Raw genomic sequence first — 7622 nt, 5'->3', positions numbered from 1 at the left:
GTAAATCATTTAGGTTGTGATACACATCATGGGTATGCGCCAGCCAGACCCCAAGGTATCGGACCGAGTCAGTAACCCAACCCATTTCTACTTCCGGCAGATTGTCTAAGCTCACCTCCCTCAGGTTACCCATGGGGAAGAGTTTGGATTTCCCCTGGTTAAGGCAGAGTCCAGAAAGTAGACCAAATGGGGTAAGTTCCTGCAGAAGCCCTGGGATTGCCACCTCAGGTTGCATGAGGTAAACCATTGTGTCATCTGCATACATTGACACGACATGAGTTGTATCATCCACCCGAACCCCCCAGCACTCCATTCGTCTGCGAAGGACAGCTGCCAGCGACTCCATCGCTAACGCAAACAGGAGCGGCGACAGGGGACAACCCTGTCGCGTACCACACTGCAGCACTAGCCTATCGGACACCTGGTTGTGGAGTCGAACCCGGGCGGTCGGGCCAGAATAAAGTAACTTCACCCACCGCATATAAGAGTCCCCAAGTTTCATTTGAGCCAGAACCCACCACACATAATCCCACTCAATCGTGTCGAAGGCCTGACGAATATCAAGAACCCAAGCCGAGCCCTCAAGTGCCGGTGCATGCCATAAATGTACTAGACGTGCAAATTATGTGTTGTATTGCGGGTTGGGATGAACCCAGACTGGTCAGGATGCACCAGCTGGATCTTATGCGGCCCACCAACACTCCCCATAAAACCTTCATATCAATATTGAGGAGAGAGATAGACCGATAGGACCCCGGGAGGTGGGGGTCCCTGTCTGGTCTAATAATCATTGAGACCAGAGCCTCCATCAAAGTGTTAGGTAGTGTCCCCATCTCGAAGGCCTCCATATATACTGCTAGAAGATAGTGAACCAAGTCACCGGCAAAGATCTTATAGAACTCGGCTGGGAGGCCGTCATTCCCGGGACACCTCCCATTCTTCAGCTGCTCAATTTGCAACAATAGTTCATCCCGTGTGGGGGGCGCCCCCAAAATCTACGCCTCTGATTCACCCAAAGAGGAAAGCTCAATATCTGAAAAGAAGGCCCAGGACGGACCTCCACAGAACACGTTTGTTCCAGGTGTGCCGCAAATGTCCGCACAATTGCCTCCCAGGTGTGCAGCAGAATCCCGTCACAATCCCCGAGCTGCAAAACCGGATCATGAGTGGTCTCTGATTTGATTAGATGAGCTAAGAGTGCCCAAGACATATCTCCCTCCACATACAGTCTCTGTCCATATGTTGGTGTATTTATACTTCTCAAGACGGGAGCTTGCTTCAAGTAATTCTCCCTGGACTCTCCCCCATTCCATCCAACTCTCAGGGACTTAATGTAACATTCTTCCAGGGTCTTCAATCACCTCTCCAAGGACTCTATATCCGCTAATAGTTGCCGATATACACCGTACGTCATTTTCATACAAACCCCTCTAATAACGATTTTCATAGCCTTCCATTCCGTGGATCTCGCATTAGTGGATCCCAGTTCCCTGCAAAATAGTGTTGCAACTCATGATTAACCGCTTGCACAAAGGGATGATCCTGTAAGGCTTTGGCATTAAGATGCCACAAGGGGATAGAGGGGCTGACCGGACCGGATCGCACACTTACTAATAGTGAGGAATGATCGGAGAGATATTGCGGCAAATAAGCGACTGCCTCTGTTGTGGCCAAAAGATGGTCGGAGAGATAACAGGTATGAATCCTCGAGATGGTGTTGGCCGCCGGAGTAAAACATGAAAACTTCCGCCCTACTGGGTTACGGAGCCGCCATACAACATGCAGTCGCAAGCCCTGCAGAACATCCCGAAGAACCCCCACCATTTGCAGCTTGGTGTTATCTCTGGGGGGCTCCCTATCTAGGAACTTGTCTAATATACAGTTGAAATACCCCATAAGAAGTATCTCAGCTCCTAGAAATGGAGTCCCCGCCTTCAGCACCTTTTGGAAAAAGTCTGGACAATCACAGTAGGGTGCGTACACATTAATAATACATAATTCTGTGCCTTCCCATCTCCCAAACAGAATGACATATCGCCCATCTCGATTCAGTACATGATGGAGATGCTGGAACGGCACTCCAGGTGCCACCCATATCAGCGCCCTTCGGGCACAGCCAGAGTAGGATGTGGCATATATTTGACCCCTCCAACGCTTACGTAGGCTTTTGATGGAGTCCCCCCATACATGTGTCTCCAGGAGGCCGGCTACTGCAACACCATACTGTTTTAAAAAGGCTTGTATTCTGCGATGCTTAGCAATGTTACCCAACCCACGGACGTTCCAGCTAAGGAACTTCAGTGTTTGAACTGTCATAATAGAGCAATATGAAAGGTGCAGCTCTGAACCCCTCCCGTCCCGGGCCCATGGCCCTGTTCAACCAATACTGGTGCAGTATGGTGCATCCCTTGGTGACCCTGAAAAATCCCAAACAACAAATCAAACATATACAAAACAAAACGGGCATGTCCCGTCCCCCCACCCCCCTGGCAGTCATGTGAATGAACATATATATTACTATACAAGCCGTCCTACAAACCGCCCAACACCTCCTCCTCTCCCCCTTATCCATAACTACTAGAAATTGCCGTACAAGAGAGTTGGCTACCCCTCGGCACAAGATCACTCTCAAGCCTCCCCGGGAAACCGAGTCTCTGTAGGGGGCGCTGCTGCACCTCCAGCAGCCCAGAGCGGACCATTTTCCCCCCAAATAATCATAACTTCAGGCATAACAGTGACCCAACCCGAGGCTCTGGACCCAGGTCGATGAGGGGTATGGAAATCCACAATGGTACTCCCCAAACATCTCACTTTTATCCACATTTATAGCTCCCATCAACCTGTAATCCCCATTTAACAGAGCTTTCTCAGAGGCTAGCCACCAGCACCGGTTCCCAAACTTTCAACTTAACAATACAAGAGATACATTACAGCTTCTCGGTCTCAGTCCTTTCCACTGCCGGAGCCTCTGGTGTCAGGGATGAATTCTGGTGTAATCTCTGCAGAATCCGAAACTAGCTCTGTGTTTGAAACTTGTAAGGTGCCATCGTTTTGCACCACGATCCAGCCCAAACTCATAGTGCGCCGCTCAGACTTGTGTTTCAGAGGCTGCCATCTATTCCATACAGGTGATCTGGTGGCACGGGAGTCTGCCGTACCTGACACGGAGACCAGTCTTCTACCTTCCGGAGCTTTAGTGTCCAGCCAGTCTCTCGCCTCCTCCGCAAAAAAAAAAGAACAAGATCCGGCCCTCACTCACCACCCTGAGCTTCGCCGGGAACAGGAGACTGTATTGCAGAGTTAGGTCTCGGAGACAACACTTGACGGATAGAAAAGTCTTCTTCTGTTCCTGGACTCTCTGTGTATAGTCTGGGTATATCACAATGGAATGTCCCTCAAAGAAGAAACGTCGTCCACTACGGGAAAGCTGGAGCCAGAGGTCCCTATCCCTAAAATTGAACAATTTAGCGATTATGGCCCGAGGAGGGACCCCAGGTCTCGGGGGGGCACCAACGCTCTATGCGCCTGTTCCACACTGAAGAATTTTGACAACTGTTTGGGTGCCATTACGGAGGTAATCCAGTTCTCAAAGAAGAGATCAGCGACCTCCCCTTCAGCCCTTTCCGCAAAACCTACAAATAGGAGGTTCCCTCTTCTCGACCGTCCTTCAGAATCTTCAGCCCGGTTCTCGAGCTTAATTACCTTTCACTTCAGGTCCACCAACGTGGCACTAAGACTCTTAACCTCACTCTTCAGAGTCTCTGAATCCTTTTCAGTGATCGTCACCCGATCTGAGACCTTACGTAGGTCGGATCTCAATAGGTTGACATCAATAGCCAGAGCGTCTATTTTCCGGATCACATCGTCCCTAGTCACTTGCACAGCTCGGATCACATCCATGAGGGTCAGAGTATCTGCCACCGCCGGATCATCTACCCCTTTCTTTGATGCTGGGCATAGTTCAGAATTTTATTTGCTTACAATTTTGGCGGGTTACCTTTGCCCATTTTCCTTGGCTGACAAATGGATACTGCGAACAGACGTTGATGCAGCACTCAGGCTGTCACTGAGTGTATCCACAGCGTGGAGAAGTAAGTCCCCTGGAACGGAAAAGAATGGCGGCACGGGGCATTCAGTCCTTCACATCCATAGCAGGGTCAGATAACCCAAGTTATAGGATGTATAGAACAACGTCTCTCCTATGGGCAGTGTGGGGTCCAGGAAGCGTCAGGATCCATTAGATAACCAGTCCAGGACCGACGGTACCGACTGCTCCTTCAGAGTGGCCGCTCCGCAACTATGCTTTATACCCTAGCGCACCACCACTATCATTCTTTCTGACGATTTCTTGGTATATGCATCATGGTGTCTCATGAGGCATGCTAGGAAGGCCACTCTCGTGCCCCATGGCGTACACAATTTCCAGCGCTCCGTGGAAAAAGGCGGGGCCGGCAACGGCCCCGCCGCAAGTATGGCAGGCGCAACGACCCCCACCCACTCTGTGTGGTGGGGGCGCGCCCCATCGCTTCATAATAACACGGCAGGCGTGCCTCCCACTGACTGGACCCCGGGTCTCCTAGTGACCTGGAAGTGATTGAATCACTTCCGGGTCACTGTGGAGCAAAGGCCAGGCTGGTTAGAACCTGGCAGTGGGGGGCTCCCGGGACCCATTTTAAGCGCTGACTTCTACTGTGGATAAAATAACAAGGAGCTGTAGGCAGTGCTTAATTTGTGCCGGTGCTTGCCGGTGCTTAGCACCGGCACTTAATTATCAGGGCCGGGTCTACCAGCGTTAATTGATTGTATGGTAATTAGTGGCTCAGTCAGTGTCACTGCTGCACACTGCTGCTCTACTACGTAAGTGCTGCTGTTAGAGTACTGGCATGGCTTTTGTAACGTGTTGAAGTACTTGTTCACTTCACTTGCCTCGTTTCAAGACTCAGTCACACACCACATGTCACACTAGTTAGTTATTACTTCTCTGTTGAATCGTGCACTGCAGCGGCTCAGTGTTGCCGGCCCAGTGGGCGGGACACTGATTATTGGGCAGGGCGTTGGTCTTCTGCGGGGGTTGGAGCTCTGCGCGCCAAGGAACGTGCAGTTTTTGGGTTTCGCCTGCCGAAAGGCTGCGCTCTGCGCAGCTTTTCAGCGCAGGTGAAATCCTATGTCTACACTAAGCACTTCGGGAACGTCCCCCGGCTCTCATTGGCTAGCTCCATAAATGGAGGCTAGCCATTGAGTGCCGGATCTGTCCGTCAAGGCCGGACCAGATTCGGGGGCGTTCCCGAGATTTTTTCCCTGGGCGGAGATGCGCTGTCCATTCCCGCCCCCTCCGTGTGCCTCCCCGCCCCACCCTCGCTGTCCTGGGCACGTTTCCTGCAGTCCGTGTCCCCTCCCGCCGTCCGTGTCCTCTCCCGCCCCCCTCCCGCCCTCCGTGTCGTCTCCCGCCCCCCTCCCGCCCTCCGTGTCGTCTCCCGCCCTCCGTGTCGTCTCCCGCCCCCCTCCCGCCCTCCGTGTCGTCTCCCGCCCCCCTCCCGCCCTCCGTGTCATCTCCGTGTCATCTCCCGCCCTCCGTGTCGTCTCCCGACCCCTGTGTCCTCGTAGGTGCTTGTTTTCGTTTATTAGAGGATACTAAAATGGTGGCCAGAATAGTTGCTTTGTCGGTGGGTGCAAAACCCACTTGATGCAGTTTATCCAATAGCTGTAGTCTCCGTGTCGAGGAATCCAATCAAAATGCAGTCAATGTTGAGTGAAATGAGAGTAATACAATACTGTTTCAAAGATTCTGAGCAGCTTATTTCTGTTTCCCCGCCCCTTAACAAAAAGTGAATGTGTAGCCAATAGTATTGATGATTTCCGAAAGATGGTGAATTTAGCCAATGATGCGTTTCAAGGTGGTGAATGTTTACCGTTTTGTCCAATCACGTAGGACAAGGGGCGGTCCCTCCTCCGGTTTTCCAGCGGCGCCATCTTGAGCAGCTTCTCACTTCGGCAGCTGACGGACAACATGGCAGCTCAAGGAGGACGATTATAATGGCAATGATAGTGGTCGCGCGTCTAAAAGGCAGAAGACGGATGGCAGCGATTCCGGTGGGAATCCTGCTGGTGGGGTAAGTACGTCTTGAAATACTGCACGCTTATTGTGATAATTTGTCTAGGCCTTTCCCAAAGCAACGTGGGTGGTGGCGACAGCGTGTTAGACGGGGTTTTGCTGGATTTGGTGATAAGAGTTCGCTAAACAATAAAAGGGAGCCGGTGATGTTTGTATGAGAGAGTTGTGTGTCGCGGCTCATTATCGGGAGCACTCAAGGAACATGAAATACGGAAGGAATTATTTCGTCGTAGCATTTGTTTTCTTCCTTGATGTATCCGTGAAGGCCGTAACCGTTAAGTGGTGAAATGTTTCGGTTTAGTACAAAAATGCCGGTTAATAGGGAGATAGGTATGTAGACACGTCGGAGCACGAACCGGAAGCACCCCGCTACCACGAGGTCTGCCAGGGTCACCACGCCAGCACGTCTTTGTGAATCTCTTCGTCGTCTTTGGGGGGCAGACGTGTTACCTCCCGGAAGGTGTTTTAGAAGCTTCTGGATATGCTAAAACAATTTCGTGTTTGTTCTATTCAGGAAGGTAACTATGAAGACCCACACAAGACTGCGGCTTCCCCCGTCGTACATGTCCGCGGCCTGATGGATGGTGTGGTTGAAGCAGACTTGGTGGAAGCGTTGCAGGAGTTTGGTCCCATCAGGTATGGCATTATTAAATTTGATATAATGGTCTATCGTCGCTTTTGGAGATTTTTGGTCCTAGTTTAGGTGCGCTTTGTCAGCCTCTGTCCTTGGGCGCAGATAAGAACTGTGCTCAGTTTGAACGAACCCCACCGCTCTTAGGCCACATCCGTGAGCCCATACCAACGTTTTTGAAACCGGTATATGGGAATACAATTACACAATGTATGTTCCCCATTGGCAATTTAACGCGGGAGCGTCCTAAAATAAATCCCTTTATATTTACCAAAAATCTTTGACACCCCGCCCCCCTTCTATCCTGTCTGCTAGCACAGGACGTATGCCCTTATTATGAATACGTGATGCACAAGTTATGTATTACATTTTTACTTTGAGTTCAACTTAAGTGCGGTGACTTTTTTTATTTCCAGTTATGTGGTAGTGATGCCGAAGAAAAGACAGGCCCTGGTGGAGTTCGAAGATGTCATTGCTGCATGCAATGCCGTGAACTATGCTGCAGACAACCAGATCTATATCGCAGGGCATCCAGCCTTTGTAAATTATTCGACAAGCCAGAAAATTTCCCGCCCCGGAGATCCCAGTGATGATACAAGAGGTGTCAACAACGTGCTTCTTCTAACCATCCTCAACCCTATCTATTCAATTACCACGGTAGGTTCAGTGAAAACTGTAGGGGGGGGGGGGTTGTTAAATTGTGATTCAGTGCACTTTCAAGATGTCTTCGACTCATACATTGGAGCTACCCATATGGTTGTAAAAACCACGACATCCATACAGAGGGGGTGTTGTGAAAGTAAATTAATAGCATTTACAATGCAACGGTTTCGCCTTTGGAAAAGTTAGAGCTATTGGCAATGTAAATGACAATGCCAT

The 7622-nt window shown here is 50.5% G+C and overlaps 1 long non-coding RNA gene across 1 annotated transcript; it reads left to right on the top strand.

The window, feature by feature from the left end:
* The first annotated feature begins 5990 nt into the window (after positions 1–5990).
* LOC144827529 (uncharacterized) lies at positions 5991–7395 on the top strand. The gene is made up of 3 exons (XR_013610237.1): positions 5991–6110; positions 6627–6748; positions 7160–7395. It is a non-coding gene; the product is annotated as an uncharacterized LOC144827529 (long non-coding RNA).
* The last annotated feature ends 227 nt before the right edge of the window (positions 7396–7622 follow it).

This window comes from Lissotriton helveticus, chromosome 4_1 (assembly GCF_964261635.1).
Source record: "Lissotriton helveticus chromosome 4_1, aLisHel1.1, whole genome shotgun sequence".
Taxonomy (NCBI): domain Eukaryota; kingdom Metazoa; phylum Chordata; class Amphibia; order Caudata; family Salamandridae; genus Lissotriton; species Lissotriton helveticus.
The sequence above is the reverse complement of the archived record's forward strand: the minus strand, read 5'-3'. Positions and strand labels throughout refer to the sequence as shown.